The 20,433-nt window shown below is 41.7% G+C and overlaps 1 protein-coding gene across 2 annotated transcripts in view; it reads right to left on the reverse strand.

The window, feature by feature from the left end:
• Positions 1-20,146, reverse strand: part of PAK5 (p21 (RAC1) activated kinase 5) — a 429,499-nt gene extending 409,353 nt beyond the window's left edge. For both annotated transcript variants that reach the window (XM_055543380.1, XM_055543381.1), the window contains exon 1: positions 19,967-20,146. The gene's annotated coding sequence lies outside the window, so the exon portion shown is untranslated. The remainder of the gene's footprint in view (positions 1-19,966) is intronic.
• Positions 20,147-20,433: the final 287 nt, after the last annotated feature.

Raw genomic sequence — 20,433 nt, forward strand, 5'->3', positions numbered from 1 at the left:
ATTGAGTCAGTGATGCCATCCAGCCATCTCATCCTCTGTCGTCCCCTTCTCCTCCTGCCCCCAATCCCTCCCAGCATCAGAGTCTTTTCCAATGAGTCAACTCTTGGCATGAGGTGGCCAAAGTACTGGAGTTTCAGCTTTAGCATCATTCCTTCCAAAGAAATCCCAGGGCTGATCTCCTTCAGAATGGACTGGTTGGATCTCCTTGCAGTCCAAGGGACTCTCAAGAGTCTTCTCCAACACCACAGGCCAAAAGCATCAATTCTTCAGCGCTCAGCTTTCTTCACAGTCCAACTCTAACATCCATACATGACTACTGGAAAAACCATAGCCTTGACTAGACGGACTTTTGTTGGCAAAGTAACGTCTGTGCTTTTGAATATGCTATCTAGGTTGGTCATAACTTTTCTTCCAAGGAGTAAGCGTCTTTTAATTTCATAGCTGCAGTCACCATCTGCAGTGATTTTGGTGCCCCAAAAAATAAAGTCTGACACTGTTTCCACTATTTACTATTTATTTATTTCCACTGTTTCCCCATCTATTTGCCATGAAGTGATGGGACCAGATGCCATCATCTTTGTTTTATGAATGTTGAGTTTTAAGCCAACTTTTTCACTCTCCTCTTTCACCTTCATCAAGAGGCTTTTTAGTTCCTCTTCACTTTCTGCCATAAGGGTGGTGTCATCTGCATATCTGAGGTTATTGATATTTCTCCCAGCAATCTTGATTCTAGTAAAGAATGCATTTGAACCAGTTCTAATGAGGTGGATGAAACTGGAGCATATTATACAGAGTGAAGTAAGTCAGAAAGAAAAACACCAATACAGTATAATAACACAAATATATGGAATTTAGAAAGATGGTAACAATGACCCTATATGCGAGACAGCAAAAGAGACACAGATGTAAAGTACAGACTTTTGGACTCTGTGGGAGAAGGCGAGGGTGGGATGATTTGAGAGAATAGCATTGAAACATGTATATTACCATATGTGAAATAGATCACTAGTCCAGGTTCAGTGCATGAGACAGGGTGCCCAGGGCTGGTGTACTGGGAGATGGGAGATGGGATGGGGAGGGAGGTAGGAGGGGGGTTCAGGGTGGGAACACATGTACACCAATGGCTGATTCATGTCAATGTATGGCAAAAACCACTACAATATTGTAAAGTAATTTGCCTCCAATTAAAATAAATTAATTAATTTACAAAAAAATAAGTAAACCATTTTGCCTATATTACATGTAATTTTTAAAAAAAATCTTTACACTTTGTGCAGAAAAATAAAAAGATAAATGAGAATTGGGTGACTTCTCACAACTGTTACTGCTACAAGCCTAGTCAAGTCATCATCATCTCGTTTAAATCTATCACGTCTGCCAGACTTCTTCCTCTGCCCCTCTCAAGAGAGGCCAAAGTGACTCATCTAAACTATGTCAGCTTCTGAACTCTGCAGATCTCTCCAGTGACTGCTCTCCTCCCTGACCCCATCTCCTTCTGCTCCTGCCCTAATTCACTCTGTTCCAGCTACACTGGCCTCTCTGTACTTCCTCAACCAACTGGGCATCCCATCCTTTGCATGGGGCTCTCTCTGCCAGTGATGCTCTTCCATATGAAACAAGGGTGGTTTACACAGGTACTTCACTTTCCACCTTCAAGTGCCACCTTCTCACTGTGGCCTATCTCGACCCTCCATTTAATACTGCACCCCTTCCTGCCATCATCTCAGCACTTCTGATCCCTCTTAATGACCACTCTATTTTTTCAAAGCACAAATCCCCTTCTTACAGTCTATGCATTTACTTCTGGTGTTTATTGTCTGCTGACTGTTTCTTTCCACAAAGGAGGAATTTGCATCTCTGTTCATTGATGTGTCCCCATCTGCTTAAGGGCCACCCCAAATAAACACAGTGGTGCACAATGAGTGCCTACTAAATGGATGAATGACTAGCTGGGGACAGTAACTGTAATATATTTCCTATTTTTCCTCTAATCTATCAAAGGACAAAGCAGAAGCAAGCAGACACCACCCTAATAGGGAGACCCAATTAGCCTCTTCATTTTAATCCTAGCTGTTAAGTGATTAACTTAGACTGAAGGTTTTTCTGTTTCCTGGTGACACAGAATGTGTCAATGTGCTTTGAAATAAAATTGAGGTCTGGGGAAAAAAGGGAGGGGGACCACTTTCTGAAGTCTTCTCTCACTCCTCTAGCTCAAGCAAATAAAAACTCTGGGGATAGCTCTGGACTTTTCTATCTCATTTGTTTTTCATTACTTGTTTTATTATTACTTTTTAGTAAGGCACAGGGATATCATTCTCTGTCACCCTAGGGGATTCCAATATTGACTTTGAGATTTTTCTAGCCATTCTATAGAATGCATATTATTTATAAGGTTCTACTTTACTTCTGTGGGCATATTTGCATTCTGAATGTTTTAGATTTTCCAGATGATAACGTCTTATGAAATATGATAACATCTTTTTGATATTCCCATTGTTGTTCAGTTGCTAAGTCGTGTCTGACTTTTTTTCTAAGATGGAATTTTTTAAACATATCTCTAAAATGGCATTCACCTTCCAGTTAAATAAACTGGCTTATTTCGGGAAATGGCTTGAAGAAGAAACAATACACAAGGATAAGAGGATCCCAAAACGTAGAACAGTCTTCTGATTCAAAGATTACAAATGTGAAAGATGTTAAGGGCCAAAAAGGGTAATATAAACAAGTAAAACGGCCAGAGAGTACACAGTAGGGAGCACTGGGGACTGCAGCAAAGTGAATAGTCCATTATCTAATCTATGGTGGAGGCAGCTGCTACTCAGCGGCTCAGCCACAGGGGATGGTGGCCATGAGGAAACATGGTCAATGTTGCCAAATTTTGTACTTGTGTTTATATGATTTTTTTTAAAAGGAGCCCCTGAATTTTTAGAAGAAACGTCATACTATATATGCCAATCACAACACATCTAGGGCATAAGACTAGAAACTCTGCTCAAAATTGGCATTGTCAAATATTTCCTAATAGAATTCACAGTGCTCTCCTACACCTTCCAGCTTTAAAAAGACAGCTCAACTATATTTCATGGATAGTAAAAGTCTCCCATTGCTGTTCGCTAGTTTGTGGTTTCCTGATTCCCAGTTGTTAGTGGGCTCTTGGCGGTGAGTGTTTCTATCAGCCAGTGTAGACTGCTAATATGCCAACACAGGTACTGCGGCAGGAGTCCCTATGAAAGTAGACACACACTGCTATCACGGAGACTATCTATATGCTGCCTTTAAAATCCCTGTGGTTATCACCCAAGAATCTTCTATTTCTGAGAATATTTCCTCAAAAACATGTGGCCATGTTTTTGACATGAGACCCTAGATCCCACACTGGAGAAACCTTTGGTTAGACCACTGACTTTGATTAATTTCCATCCCCAGCTTTTTGGTTTTTCTCACTTCATAGCACATCTGTTACTAAGGAAACAAGTACCAAAGATTAGGGCAGAACTGAATAAAACCCCAGATTTCAGTATAAAAATCAATAAATGCTCAAGCAGGAGTCACATCACCAACCAAGAATATTCATACCAGGTTTGGGACAAAGGAACAGGGGGTGTAAGTTGCATCCAGTAATCAAATAATTATTCTTAATGTTTTTCAAGAAGTTGAGTTTATTTATGCTATTATTGGAAAAGAAGAGAAACAAAAGGTAAAGGAGAAAAGGAAAGATATATCCATCTGAATGCAGAGTTCCAAAAAACAGCAAGGAGAGATAAGAAAGCCTTACTAAGTGATCAATGCAAAAAAATAGAGGAAAACAATAAAATGGGAAAGACTAGAGATCTCTTCAAGAAATTTAGAGATACCAAGGGAACATTTCATAAAAATATGGGCACAATAAAGGACAGAAACTGCATGGAACTAACAGAAGCAGAAGATATTAAAAAGAGGTGGCAAGAATACACAAAAGAACCATACAAAAAAGATCTTAATGACCCAGACAACCATGATGGTGTGATCACTCACCTAGAGCCAGACATCCTGGAGTGTGAAGTCAAGTAGGCCTTAGGAAGCATCACTATGAACAAAGCTAGTGGATGTGATGGAATTCCAGCTGAGCTATTTCAAATCTAAAAGATGATGCTGTTAAGAGTGCTGCATTCAACATGTCAGCAAATTTGGAACACTCAAAAGTGGCCACAGGACTGGAAAAAGTCAATTTTCATTCCAATCTCAAAGAAAGGCAAAGCCAAAGAATGTTCAAACTACCACACAATTTCATTCATTCTACACACTAGCAAAGTAATGCTCAAAATTCTCCAAGCTAGACTTCAACAGTACGTGAACCAAAAAATTCCAGATGTTCAAGCTGGATTTAGAAAAGTCAGAGGAACCAGAGATCAAATTGCCAACATCCGCTGGATCACAGAAAAAGCAAGAGAATTCCAGAAAAACATATACTTCTGCTTCATTGACTACACTAAACCCTTTGCCTCTGTGGATCACAACAAACTGTGGAAAATTATTAAAGAGATGGGAATACCAGACTACCTGTCCTGCCTCCAGAGAAACCTATATGCATGTCAGGAAGCAATTTAGAACCAGACATGGAACAACTGACTGGTTCAAAATGGGGAAAGGAGTGTGTCAAGGCTGTATATTGTCACCCTGCTTATTTAACTTATATGCAGAGCATATCATGTGAAATGCTGGGCTGGATGAAGCACAAGATGGAATCAAGCTTGCCAGAAGAAATATCAATAACCTCAAATATGCAGGTGACACCAACCTTATGGCAGAAAGTGAAAGAAGAGTGAAAAAGCTGGCTTAAAACTCAACATTCAAAAAACAAAAATTATGGCATCTGGTCCCATCACTTCATGACAAATAGATGGGGAAACAATGGCAACAGTGACAGATTTTATTTTCTTGGGCTCCAAAATCACTGCAGATGGTAACGGCAACCGTGAAATTAAAAGACACTTGATTCTTGGAAGAAAAGCTGTGACCAACCTAGACAGCATATTAAAAAGCAGAGACATTACTTTGCCAACAAAGGTCCCTCTAGTCAAAGCTATGGTTTTTCCAGTGATCATGTATGGATGTGAGAGTTGGATTATAAAGAAAGCTGAGCACAGAAGAACAATGCTTTTGAACTGTGGTGTTGGAGAAGACTCTTGAGAGTCCCTTGGACAGCAAGGAGATCAAACCAGTCCATCCTAAAGGAGATCAGTCCTGGGTGTTCATTGGAAGGACTGATGTTGAAGCTGAAACTCCAATACTTTGGCCACCTGATGCAAAGAGCTGACTCATTGAAAAAGACCCTGATGCTGGGAAAGATTGAGGGCAGGAGGAGAAGGGGATGACAGAGGATGAGATAGTTGGACGGCATCACCAACTCGATGGACATGAGTTTGAGCAAGCTCTGGGAGTTGGTGATGGACAGGGAAGCCTGGTGTGCTGCAGTCCGTGGGGTCACAAAGAGTCGGACATGTCTGACCGACTGAACTGAACTGATTGTTGAAAAGCTGGCTCTTAGCTTACAGTTTGCTTCATTACTTTTCAGTATATATAGAATGTTTACTTTATATCCATATCCAATATTAGAATCTGTCTCTAACTAGAAACAGAGAATTAATCTTTCCTTCCATGTGTCTTTCTTTTTTCAAAAGTAGAAAATTATTACTAGCATATAATTTTTTTAAGTAAATGACTTAGATCACATTATTGCTAGGTTCCATTTCAGAATTTTAAATCATGGCATTACTCTTCTTCATTTGGACTCATTTTTTAGCCTAGGTAACATCCATCCATCCACAAACCCTGTTAAAAATGAAGACCTTTAGTATGGATGCATAAAGCGAGGTGCTAGGGGACTCAAAGATGAAGAAACCAGGTATCTTCCTTAGGAATTATCAGTGTAGTACAAGAAGGGAGTCAAGGAAGAAAATAGCTTCAAAAAATACTGTGATGAATGCCTTGAGAGGTCTCCCAGTGAAGGAGTCCTCGAGCCTAGAAAAGAAGATAAAGGCCTCAAAGGCCTCAGGCCTGCCCAAAAAAGATAATGGCTTCAAGGGCCCTTGCTGAACCACCTGACTTCAGGGATGACATAACTGAACTTTAAGTCCCACCCCAACACTCCGGGCAGATTGCATCAGCCCAGGGCCCCCTGCCCCTGTTCATCCACAAACTGCCATCTCAGCTAAAGATTACCCAGAACGCACCGCCTGACTAAGTCCTCCCCTATTGCTTCTGCAAAACCTCCCCTTAAATATGAAGCCTCCCTGACCCCGCACACTCTGCCTGGTCCTTAGACCGGCTGTCGCCCCTCCTTGCCTGAATAAAGGCAGCTTCTGTTGAGGTCGTCTCCCTTTCTTCACCACCTTGTCTGGAACTCTACCTACACCAGAACCCTGTGGAAGAATGTGGAGGACGTGGACAGCTCCACACTCCCAGGTGGATTCCCAGGTGGTTCAGTGGTAAAGAATCCTCTGCCAATGCAGGAGATGCCCTGAGACTTGGGTTTGCTCCCTGGGTAGGGAAGATCCACTGGGGAAGGAAATGGCAACCTACTCAAGGATTCTTGCTTGGAAAATCCTAGACATAGAGGAGCCTGGAGGGTGACAGCCCATGTGGCCACAAAGAGTCAGATAAAACTGAGCATGCACACACAGGTAGCTGGTAGGAAATTTGCAGTGAGAAGGTGATCACCAGATGACAAGATGTTTATTTTGGAGTGGTAATGATGGCAAAGCAGAGACGGGAAGTTCGTACAAGGTCTAACTGAGAGACACTACGGGGAGATGCAGTGGGCCAGGGAAGGGCTGTTCAAGAAAGTTAAGCTGATGAGACTCAGGGACTCCTTAGCTGTGAGAAGGGAGAGTGCACTCTTGCCTGGAGCGTAAGACAGGACCCAGCTTGGAGCTTGTTGTTCAGTTACTGAGTCATGTCAGACTCTCATGCAACACTTCATAGCCCACCAGGCCCCTCTGTCCTGATTTCCCAGGCAAGAATACTGGAGTGGGCTGACAGTTCCTACTCCAAGAGATCTTCCCAACCCAGGGATGGAACCCGAGTCTCTGGCATTGGCAGGTGGATTCTTTACCACTGAGCCACTGTTGCGGAGAAGCCAATTCTAACTCCATGTTGGAAGTGTTTCTTTGACTTGATTTTGTTATAACCATATAGAATGGCCTGCCTCAGAGAATTCTGCCCCTCTGCCTGATGGTTAAACTAAAGTGCCTTTGTACAGAACCTGGCCACCTATAGATGATAGGAAGCAAGAAATTAACACATCCACTGCCTGAGGCTTGACATTCTAGGTGATGTTTGCAAGATGAATCATCTTTTTACTTTGCTTCCTTATGTCCCCCCAATGTCTGATCTACAAAAGAACCTGGCATTCAGACCCTAATAAGATGGTTAATCAGAGGCACTAGCCTGCCATCTTCTCTGTCATCTGGCTCTGCAGTTGGTCCCTTCCTTGCTCAGCCCTTGTCTCTTGGATTCATTGGCCCATCATGCGGCAAGCAGAGGGAGCTTGGACTTAGTAACACCACCAGGGAAGCCCAACTTGGAGGTAGCTAATAACTTAAAACTTTCATAACAGGCAAAACAAACTACTGTTTAACTCAAGTTATGAATAACTGTTATTTCAATATTATTGGAAAAGTCCTTTTTTGTTTTCATGTCTCAAAAAGCTAGAGGAGAATGAACAATGTACTGAACACTACACTTTCCTTTCCAGAGGAGGAAAGCTCTACATTCCATTTCTGTAAGACTTTCTTCTTGAATCCCCTCCTCCATCAGTGTTTATGTTTTTCAAAGGTAAATTATATCCACATAGCAACTGTTCCTACTTTAGAGGAAGATGCTTTCTTTGAAACATATGAAGTATAAGTTTTCTCCACTTCACTTGCAGGAAGCTCTCTTCCTAGGTCAGTAAACTGCAGTGGAGCTAAATTAGGCAAGGAGGCAACTCACTTAAGAAAGATTAGCTGGGAAATCCATTTGCACGACAAAAAGGACCATCTGTAGATGCAAAGGGATAGAGTTCCACCCAGAAAATAGTTAAGGAGTTTCTTAAATAGAATGCCAACCTTGAATGTGAATTGAGAAGCGATGCTAACAAAGAACGATGAAATGGCAGATCTACTTGCTACTGAAGATGTGAACACCTGAGCTTGCCCCCATCCTCCCCCATCTGTAATTGATTAAAAGAGTGATGGAACCAATAATGTTGGGAAAAGCCATCTCAGTCCAGTTGGATGGGGGTGCAACAGAGGCTTAGGGATATCAACTGTGCTCTACAGAAAAGACAAAGGGACTCTTCTCTGCCCATTCACCTTCATCATCAAGGACACAAATGGCAACTTCCTTGAAGACTGAAAGAATCCCAGAGCTGACATCTGTTTTAAACTGTAAATTAAAACAGTTAAAATTTGTTTTTTTTTATACACACAACCAAATATTGATTCCTGATTTTGATCATTCCCTTAATCATAATACTGAAGACAGCAAGGCAATGAATAGCATTCCTTGCCCTTTTCCTGACAAATCTAAATGAACCACAATGCAGAATCAGAGGATTCAAGAGTCAAAGTGGGTTGATTAATCCAGTGATTCTTGAATTACTGAAGGTTCAAGGATGCCAAACAAAACTTTTAATCTACTGAGTTGCTTGCTGTATGCAACAGTCTATGTGGACACTGGGCCCAGATAAAGAAGGGTATGACTCCTCTGCATGACTGCCTTGAGTAACCTACTTTATAGAGCTTTCATGATGATTAAGATTCACAGGTAAAATACTGGGATGAGGGTTTAACATATCTTCTTCAACATGTTAAGTACAACCACAGGAGTGCAAGCCACTTTTCTTATAATCTACATTGCTCCTGCATGAGCAGCAAGTTGTGTGTATATGTATATGTGTGCATAGCTCAGTGCGGCCTTTCTAAAACAGTCACCTGAGCAGGTGCAATCCTGACACTGGAGAGGATGACAGCACCAGGAGTCTCAGTGACTATACAGCTAAATATTCTTCTTTTTTTTTTTTTTTAGCTAAATATTCAAATATGATGTTGTTGTTATTCAGTCGCCCAGTCATGTGTGACTCTCTGCGACCCCATGGACTGCAGCACACTAGGCCTTAAATACGATAAACCAAGCTAAAAATTGCTAAGTAGGTTCTGTAAGCCTAGTCAAACAAATATGCCTTCGAAACAATGTAGAAACTCAGGCTTCAACTCAGAAGCCTGGGATCCCAGAACGTGGCTAAGTAGAGGGTCCCAGTCTCTTGTCCCATTGCCTCGCTCCTTCTGCCTCAGGCTTCAGGTTCTATATGTGGACTACGAGCTCCATCCCACCTCTCACTAATAAACAATCCTTCCTTGGCCTGTCTTGGGCCCCAGAGCCTCCTAAGAGGGGAAGTCCGAGGTCCTGGGAATGCAAAGCAGGGTCCAGTGAGGGCCAAGAGTGGGCTCTGAGTGCAGGGGGCTTGGCTGCACAGGTGTCAAGAGGTGGGAGAACACAGCAGGTAAACTCTTTACTATACAGTATCCAGGGGATCCTTTGGTAATTTAAGATTTCCTGTTTTTAGTGCAATTAAAGAATAATTACCTTTTTCTTTTTTTGCATCCCATTTGCAAGTGTCCTCTCCTCAGGGAAAAGGTTATAAAAAGCTATAAAGGCAACATAAACCTGGGCATTAAATTACCTGGACAACCACAGCCATGTCCTATGTATGATGAGAACTGGAAGAAGAATATAGATTGATTTATGGGTGATTTTTTAGTATTACATACCAAAAGTTGCTTCCCTGGTGGCTCAGAGGGTAAAGCATCTGCCTACAATTTGGGAGGCCTAGGTTCAATCCCTGGGTCAGGAAGATCCCCTGGAGAAGGAAATGGCACCCTACTCCGGTACTGTTGCCTGGAAAATCCCATGGACGGAGCCTAGTAGGCTACAGTCCATGGGATCGCAAAGAGTTGGACACACGGCTGAGCAACTTCACTTTCACTTTCTTTCACCAAAAGTTAGGGGGCTCCTTGGTGGCTCAGCAGTAAAGAATTTGCCTGCAATGCAGGAGACACAGGAGACGCAGGTTTGATCCCTGGGTCAGGAAGATCCCCTGGAGGAGGGCATGGCAACCCACTCCAATATTCTTGCCTGGAAAATCCCCATGGACCAGGGAGCCCAGCAGGCAACAGCCCACAGGGTCGCAAATAGTTGGACACAACTGAAGTGACTTAGCACACACGCACACACCAAAAGTTATTTGAGCTCAGAACCCATCATTCATAGTCGACTAAACTCAAATATTAAACAAATAAACAAATAGATAAGAAGAACTGACTTATTTGAAAAGACCCTGATTCTGGGAAAGATTGAAGGTGGGAGCATGAGGGGATGACAGAGGATGGTTGAATGGGATCACTGACTCAAAGGACATGGTTTGAGCAAGCTCCGGGAGTTGGTGATGGACAGGGAGGCCTGGCATGCTGCAGTCCATGAGATTGCAAGGAGTCAGACACGACTGAATGACTGAACTGACTGACTAAAACTCAAACATGACTAAAAGACTTGTTCAGAGTTAAGATAATTCAAGATAAAAAGAAGCCTAGACTCGTGCTGGTGCTCCATCTATTTCCAAACTATACCTCTTGTTTCTGCTAAACTGTTTTCTTCAGAGCATCCTTTCACTGGCTCTGGTTTCACTTGAGAATAGTATCTTCCCTTCAAAATACCTGTGCAGGGATTTCCCTGGTGGTCCAGTGGCTAAGACTCAGCTCCCAGTGCAGGGAGCCTAGGTTCGATCCCTGGTCAGGGAACTAGACACCACATTCTGCAACTAAGAGTTCCCAGGCCACGACTAAAGATCCTGCTTGCCACAACTGAGACACTGAGCAGCCAAATAATAAATATTTTATAAAAACAAAAACCTACCCATATATGAAGATCAAATCTGAAAAGCCAGCTTCTTCAGGACATGTCCTGCTGACTCCAGGAGAAAACTGCATCTCTTATGTGGGGCACCACCAGGCACACAGTACCATAAACCTTGGGCTCCTTGTGAATCTCCATCTCAGCAGCTGTGCCCTCTGCAGGGGAGGTGTGGAGGCCTGCAATTCAACCCTGTTGGCCTCCAAGTCCTGGGCTAAAGGGCATTTTTATTCTTTCTGTTTGGTTTGATATGGGCCGTTGACCTCCCATCCCATCATTTTTGGTTCTCTCAGCAGAAAGAAGACCATGGGACTGCCAGTCAAGGTGCCTTCCCACCTGTGATGCCAAGTGAATTGTGTCCTGGGGAATGGGGCCAAGCCCTAAGCACAAAAACAGTGGACTAGGGTCCAGCCCGGGCAAACCCCTCGTGCATGGACCTGTTTCTCTAGTCCATGATATCTAGACTCTAAAGCTGGCTAGGTTCTGGTTTGCTTGCAAGCCTGTTTTTCGAGGTGGAGGTGGTTGTTTTGAGGGGACACTCCCGTTCCTGGCAATTCTTTTAGTTATCTGAGAGCCTTATAGTAAATTCTTTCTTTACTAGAGTTTCTTTCATTTGCATGCGAACTAAGAGTCATTGCCAATATACTTGGCAGAGCCCCTGACACAAGAGTTAACCATGAGTGTCACATACTGAGTCATTATAACCTAACAGTGAATTTTTTTTTCTAACTCATAAAACAACATTCAGTTCAGTTCAATTGCTCAGTCGTGTCTGACTCTTTGTGACCCCATGAATTGCAGCACAACAGGCCTCCCTGTCCATCACCAACTCCCGGACTTCACCCAAACTCATGTCCATCGAGTCGGTGATGCCATCCAGCCATCTCATCCTCTGTCGTCCCCTTCTCCTCCTGCCCCCAATCCCTCCCAGCATCAGAGTCTTTTCCAATTAGTCAACTCTTCGCATCAGATGGCCAAAGTACTGGAGTTTCAGCTTTAGCATCATTCCTTCCAAAGAAATCCCAGGGCTGATCTCCTTCAGAATGGACTGGTTGGATCTCCTTGCAGTCCAAGGGACTCTCAAGAGTCTTCTCCAACACCACACTTCAAAGGGATCAATTCTTCGGCACTCAGCTTTCTTCACAGTCCAACTCTCACATCCATACATGACTACTGGAAAAACAATAGCCTTGACTAGACGAACCTTTGTTGGCAAAGTAATGTCTCTGCTTTTCAATATGCTATCTAGGTTGGTCATAACTTTCCTTCTAAGGTCATAACTTTCCTTCTTTTAATTTCATGGCTGCAGTCACCATCTGCAGTTATTTTGGAGCCCCAAAAAATAAAGTCTGACACTGTTTACACTGTTTCCCCATCTATTTCCCATGAAGTGATGGGACCAGATGCCATGATCTTCATTTTCTGAATGTTGAGCTTTAAGCCAACTTTTTCACTCTCCACTTTCACTTTCATCAAGAGGCTTTTTAGTTCCTCTTCACTTTCTGCCATAAGGGTGGTGTCATCTGCATATCTGAGATGATTGATATTTCTCCCGGCAATCTTGATTCCAGCTTGTGCTTCTTCCAGCCCAGCGTTTCTCATTATGTACTCTGCATAGAAGTTAAATAAGCAGGGTGACAATATACAGCCTTGATGTACTCCTTTCCCGATTTGGAACCAGTCTGTTGTTCCATGTCCAGTTCTAACTGTTGCTTCCTGACCTGCATATAGGTTTGTCAAGAGGCAGGTCAGGTGGTCTGGTATCCCCACCTCTTTCAGAATTTTCCACAGTTTGTTGTGATCCATGCAGTCAAAGGCTTTGGCATAGTCAATAAAGCAGAAATAGATGTTTTTCTGGAACTCTCTTCCTCTTTCCATGATCCAGCGGATTTTGGCAATTTGATCTCTGGTTCCTCTGCCTTTTCTAAAACCAGCTTGAACATCTGGAAGTTCACAGTTCATGAATTGCTGAAGCCTGGCTTGGAGTATTTTGAGCATTACTTTACTAGCGTGTGAGATGAGTGCAATTGTGTGGTAGTTTGAGCATTCTTTGGCATTGCCTTTCTTTGAGATTGGAATGAAAACTGCCCTTTTCCAGTCCTGTGGCCACTGCTGAGTTTTCCAAATGTGCTGGCATATTGAGTGCAGCACTTTCACAGCATAATCTTCCAGCATTTGAAATAGCTTAACTGGAATTCCATCACCTCCACTAGCTTTGTTCATAGTGATGATTTCTAAGGCCCACTTGACTTCACATTCCAGGATGTCTGGCTCTAGGTGAGTGAGCACACCATTGTGATTATCTTGGTCATGAAGATCTTTTTTGTACAGTTCTTCTATTTTGAAAAATTCAGGGAGGTATGAAAAATATAAGCCATACATATTTTTACTGTCCAAACACTGCCTAATTTTGTTTTTGTTCCAGTTTTCATACATCTATATATGATATTCCTGAAATACATATCATTGTAATGCAGCAGTGCATTTGGTTATTTCTAGTTAAAACTGTTGTGAAAGCTGTTCCTTGTTATTACATAATCTTTGAAATGACTCCTTTTAATATGTGTCATAGTCTATCATTTGGGGGACTTTATTTTGGTTTTCACATGACTAAATTTATTCTTACTAGATTTTATTCCTCTTGTTTTTCTGAGGTTTATTTATTTATTTGTTTATTTTGGCATGGTGGGAAAAATTAAAAGAGCTTTACTTTTAATGCAGTGATGAGACAGTTGACCACTTTCTGGCTTTTATTGTCTTAACATGGCTTAAAATATTAATTTTAAACCTCCAAAGTAGGGTACCCTATGCTGTCTCCCACATTTGGGGGCACTTTTTATAAAACAGTGAAATCCTGCCACTTGGAGGCTGCTGTTTCTTTCTTCTATGTAAAGGGAAACTTTAAAATAGCTTTAACCCACCTCCAATTTTTATATAGATTGTTTTCATTTTTTTTATTATTTCAGAATATTATAACAATCCTCAATGTAAGTTTTTGTCTGCATCTACTTCTTTAGCAAACACTATTGTATAATTCTTCTGCCAGTAGTAATGCAAATGTCCTTCTCTCTGCATCCTTGCAAGTACTGAGTATTTTTTTTATCTATATATACATATATACATTTTGCTGGTTTAATCCATGAAACATAGCATATAACTTTTGTTTTAATTTCCATTTCTGTGATTATAGTAAGAATATTAAATATGTATGTTAGCCTTTTTCTTCCTTTTGAATTATTCAGGTATGTGGACAATTCTCTTGGCATGTTATTTTCTACTTATTGATATCTAAGAGTTCCTCAATGGGATTATTACATTAACTGTTCTGTTATGCTTGGTGTCCATGTTTTTCTCCATAATTACTTTTTGCTTTACACTGTATTTTTTTGCATGCAAATGTTTAAAATATATTCAAATCTATATTTTGCTTTGTGATTCTTTCCATTAATTTTATATTAAAAACTCATTTCCCTAAAATTATTAAATATTTTCTTCTGACTTTCTCATCTGGCAAATGAACTTTCCAATTTGGAATTTAGTCTAGTGAGTCATATAAACAGAGGTTCTTAGTTGAATATTTCCTGTATACTAAGCCAATTTGCTTGATTCTTTGGTCAAATATTCCTGTTTCAAAATGCTTTCCCCATCGCAGTTCTGTTTCCAAAAACTACCTGAGTCTCTTTGCAATCTATTCTATTCCATTGAGCTAACTATTGATTTTTACACCAGTACTACTCTGCTATAATGATTGTAGTTCAATGACTGTATTTATTTTTGTTTCTGGAAGGGCAACCCACCCCAACCCCCATATAAATTCCTCTGCAAATTTTTCTTGACTATTGTCATATAGTTATTCTTCCAAGTGAATATTAGAATCATTTTGACAAGTTTTCCCAAATCTCAATACAATAAAACTATATAATTGATCATGGAAAAATAACCATATCAAATATCTATCTTTCTAATACTAAGGCAAGTTTTCATTTGTTTCTGTTTTTATGTGTCTAAGTAAAATTTTATAGCTTTCCTACATAAGTCCTTAGATACTTTTTTCCTCCAAGTATTGGTGTTTTATATACATTTCCAATTTTCTTAGATAATATATATTTGTATGGATTCATAAACAGAATCATTTTCTATTGTATTATTTTTTGTTGGTAAATATTAGCATTTGAGGTAATCCTTCATTTCTGAACATGTATATTATAAACCAACCACTTTACTGAACCCTCTTATTGGTTTCTTAGGTTTCAGTTGAGTCAACTGTGTATCCATCACTTTTAAACAAAATTAAGATACAATGTCTGACTTTTTTCTTGCTTAGATAAAAAGTAATGATACTTTCATTTATTTTTAAAAATTACCTTTTTGCAACTACTAAAATGACATAAAATTGAGGCCAAACTAGAAATGCAAAATATAACCCATGTTCCCATATTGGACCACCTCCATTTCCCTTTGGTACTCAGTCTCGCTATTCAAAACTACCAAAAAGTCCTCTAAATGAAAGATATTAAGTCACTTCTCACTTGAATTAAACAGGATAGACAAAACAATCCAGCTGGTGATTAAGAATTTTGACAATTGTGGAAGACAAAGAAATACACCAGGAGCCTATCCTCACGTAGACAGCAATTTGTCTCTTATTTTAACCCCAGGGACAATAGGTAGGATAATTTTTAAAGTAGAATAGGGCCAAACCTAGATATTTTCAGAAAGCAATTGCATGCACTTCCGTATATGAGGGGATTCTGTTTTCCTCAGATAAACCTAAGTTCCTTATTTTGAAAGATCAGGATAATAGTATCTAATTATTAATTCATCAAGTATTTGTCATGCATCTAATCTGGATTTTGTATTATTGGGAAAGACTGGAGAGCCATCTGTAAAAATAAGTAAGAGTAAGGAAGGAAGAGAACTTGAAAAGGGAAAGTGTTAGTCACTCAGTCATGTCCGACTCTTTGCAACCCCATGGACTGTAGCCTGCCAGACTCCTCTACCCATGGGATTTCCCAGGCAAGAATACTGGTGTGGGTTGCCATTTCCTTCTCCAGAGGGTCTTCCAAACTGAGGAATCGAACCCAGGTCTCCTGCATTCCAGGAAGATTCTTTACCAGCTGAGCCAGCAGGGAAGCCCCTAGGAAGGGAACCTAGCACATAACAAAAGCTCAATAAATAATATTATCATTACCTATTAGGATTATTTATTGTTAATCTCTAGAAGGCTAAAAGTCTAGTTCACCACTATCTTCCTAGGGCCAAGCATGGAAAATGTTAATGTCCAACAAATATTTTGTTGAAATATTTGAGTATTTGTTGACTGACATTTTTTCAAAAGTCTCAGTTGTCAAAAAATATTTTGACTTCATTCTTAACTGCTCACTTGAAATCAGTTCTTCAAAGATGCATTTACTAAAGCCAGGAGTACTCCTCTCAAAGTCAGAATGAGTTCTAAATTGCTCTTTTTATATAGGTAGTAAAGAAAATAGTTTCTAAAATATCATATCTTTAAGTTGGCACAGAACAATGCTATGAAGAAGAGTATTCATTCCTTCACTTATTGACCATTTATTAAGCATCTTCTACATGAAAGACACAAAACAAATGGCCATCACAGAGTTTACAGAAATTAAATGAATAGCCAAACAAATAAATAGGAAACTGCAAATTTTCAGTGCCATAGAAGAAAAGTAGAAAGGTGAGGAGAGATTTGGGTTCACAAGGAAAAGAGATCAAGGAGACCCAATTGAGTACAGCTTGAACTGGCAAAGCATGGGGGAGGTTCAAGAAACAGATTGGTATGACAGCGGTAAGAGGAAGAGGTGCCCGGGAGGAGACCAGCAAGAATCTCTGGAAACTGTCCCAGGTACATAATGAATCTTCTGCAGGGGACTGACATGACTCTACCTGTTCTGGATGAAGAATGGGCGGGCCCAAGCTGGGAACCGGGAGTCTGGAAGGAAGCCCCACTAGTGGACCAAATGAAAGATAGTAACAACTTGGAGTTTGATGGAGGTGACAGTGAGGATGGAAATAAGAACTTATCAAGAGTTTATACATAGATATTGAAGACAGAACTTGCAAAAAATTGGTGATAGTTTTTGGTTTGGAGGACAAAGGGAACAGAGGCATCAGAGATGATTTTTGAGTTTCTGGCAACTCCCTGGACAGTGGTGCCATTTACCAGGATAAGAAAGATTAGAAAGTTGTTAAGATTAGTGTATTTTTGTGACTGTTATTTTTGTTGTTTAATATGGTTTTCCACTGTCTGTTTGCATTGTGTGTTAGTGGGGAAGCAAAAAGGGAGGAAGGCAAACATTAACAAATCCATCTAGGCCAGGGTATATCAGCTATGTTACCTGTTTAAGATTGAAACCCTAGATTACCTTGGTTTCTAGACAAGTGACATTTGTATAAATGAGGTACCTCTGAATACTGTTTTTCTCTATCATGTTTGGGTATATAAAAATTCAAATATATTGCCTGGATTAAAAAAGCTTTAAAGTGTTTTCAAAAAACATACTATTTTATCATTATGTCCTACTGATACTGACATAATACTAATACTGTCATTAAATACCTATCATAGGGTATACAGGGCTGAATAGAGTTCCCCCCAAATTCATGCCCAACCAGAACCTAAAAACGTGACCTGATTACAAAACAGGGTCTTTGGAGATGTAATCAAGTTAAGTTGAGGTCACACTGAATTAGGATGGGCCCTAAATCCAATATGAACGGTGTCCTTATTTATAAATGGGGGAACTTCACAATGTGAAGATGAAGGCAGAAATTAGTTATGCTGTCCCAAAACAAGGAATACCTGGGTCTACCAGAAACTGGGAGAAGCCAGAAAGGATCCTCCTCTTGAGGCTTCCAAGGAAGAATGGCTTTGACTAAACCTTGATTTTGAACTTCTAATCTCCAGAACTGCAAAAGAACATATTTCTGACATTTTAAGCCATCTGTTTGTTGTTTAGTCACTAAGTCGCGTCTGACTCTTCGTGACTGACAGGCTCTAGTCGGGAAGATAAATGAGATCACACATTTGAACTTATTTAGCTTAATACAGGGCATATAGTATAGTTAAATAAACATCCATTTTCCTTCCTCTGATAATGATCACCACCACTGGTTGTGGTTTATAAGTAAACCATACCTCTACCCAATTTAGGTTAAGTCTTAGCTCTAGGCTTGTTTTACAGCTGAGGAAACTGAGGCTTGGGAAAGTTATATAGCTTGCTCAAGATCACAAAGCTTAATAGGGAAGAGTCAGAGCTCAAACTCAACTGTCTCACCACCCAGATGAGATCCTAGAATACTTGCCTCTCACACCTGCAACATTTTAGTAAAATGACAGAGGAGAGGCACAAAGTGTTTTCAACGTTTGCAGTTCTCTCTCACATTTATTAACAAGTTTAGGGATCTAGTACAATTCAACTCTTCCTATTCACAGAGAAGCACAAAAATATAAAACCAGTGCTATCAGTGAACTTCACTTTCTATTGCTCCCATCAGCAGTGCTTCTGCTTTGCACACATGAATTTGAAGTCAAGGCATTATCACCAGATTGGACATTTATGGCTTTAATTTAATTAAATGCATTTTTCTCAAGTTTCTCCCATTTCATTTTGGTGATACTGACTCATTCTTGCCACCTAAAGAGACGATAAAAATAAGTACTGTAAGCACGGAGGGAAGTGTGTCTAAACTTCATAGTCACAGATGTCCATCCTTTACAAATCGAAAAATAAAAGCACATTCTAAATTTACCTTTCCTCCTTAACTCAGTGAGTTGTAGGTCTGAATAAATCAGACATACAAATGTGAGGTGCAAAGCTGTTATTATGCAGTTTCAATTTCATAGAATTCTAGTGTAGGAGGGACTTCTAAAAAGTGGTGTGGTTCATCTGGACTCAAGTAAGACAGTTATTTACCTGCCACCAAACCCTAGAAAGGAAAAGGATGCTCTGAGAGGTTTTTAGAGTTACCTAAGACCATATATCTATTTTTGGGGGGAACCCTTTGGAACACGGGTTTCCCGATTTCCCCAAAAGTATATTTATCCTTCTAAAGCTGTCATTAACTATTAAAGATGACATTGTCCTCTGGCTTTGTGCCAACTTTTCTTTTTCTTTATTAATTTGGCCTTTAAAAAAGAAGAAGAAGAAGAAGAAGACCACTATAGATAACATCCCAATGCTTCAAATTCCCTTAATTGACATCTAATGTGGAATTACCTTGCATCCTACGTTTAAAGCTCCCGATATGCACACATAGGTTCAAGAAAGGCCAACATGCTTCTCCTTCAAACTGGGCACTGATAATCTCTGGACTTTTCAAGTTTATCCTCCAGGAGGTTAACATCGCAGGCAATTTTGACAAGAGTTTGGAATCGAGATTCTCTTCATGCTCTGTCCACACCCGTGTCCACGAACATAAGTTCTCTCCATTACAACCCACCACGCGCGCGCGCGCACACACACACACCAAGGCAAGTAACAAAGGAAAACAGTCCCATAAAGCCTCAGCTATTGCATTCTCCAATCTACACCTGTCAAGAGACAAAAACCAAACGGGAATCCTGCCCTGGCAATATGTCCAACACTCCTCAGAGAAGCACGCACCGCGGCACCCCCGGCGTGCGGGGCTGTATACACAAAGAGCCGGTGCTGGGTTTGCCCGCGGTCCGGGGGACCAGCGCATTCCCAGGACTGGTATCCTGGTATCTCCCCCATGCCCTCCTGCTCAGCAGAAAAGAACTACCCTTTATTTGACCCGCAGAGAGCCCAGGCTGGATGGCAGTGAATGGGCGTGGGGGGCGGGGGGCGGTTCCCGAATCCATCCCCTTCAGCCAGTCGGTCCCCAGCCTTTGGCATCTCCTAGCAGATGCACAATCGCGCGCTGTCACAGATGTCCGCTTCGCATCCTCTCCCGGCAAAGCCAGGTGCCCGGGTCCCCGCCGTGCGCATCCCCGCAAGCGCCCCTCCCCGCGCCCGTACCCACCCGGGCAGCCCCGCCGGGCGCGCCTGCCTACCTGGTGGCTTGGCTGTCAGTACGGCGGCGGAGCCTAGTCCCCCTCTCCTCCTCCGCGGCTACATCGCTCGGAACGCCATGTTCCCGGTCTCCCCGGGCGCACGCCGGGCAACTACTACGGGCTGGGTAGGGGCAAAGGGGGCGGGGGCCGGCGGGAGGGGCCGGAGGCTGAGCCACAGCTTCCCACTCTCCACCCAGGCCTCCCCCAGCTACTGAGCATGCCCAGCTGCCCGGCTTCGCCCTGGGAGGACTTTCCAGGAGCGCTCGCAGCTGCTCCGGGTTTTCGTGGCTGCCGGAGGGAGGCTGGCAGTAGCAGCTGCGGGGGGCGGGGGGCGGGGGTGGAGAGGTTGCGGGGGGCGGGGGGAGTGTCTCACGCTGTGGGATCTGAGCTGGAGAAAGCCCTTCTCGCTGATCTGATCCCACTTTCCCTCTGCCCTCCACGGGCAGCTCCTGCACGCCCCCTCCTCA

This window comes from Bubalus kerabau, chromosome 13 (assembly GCF_029407905.1).
Source record: "Bubalus kerabau isolate K-KA32 ecotype Philippines breed swamp buffalo chromosome 13, PCC_UOA_SB_1v2, whole genome shotgun sequence".
NCBI lineage: Eukaryota > Metazoa > Chordata > Mammalia > Artiodactyla > Bovidae > Bubalus > Bubalus kerabau.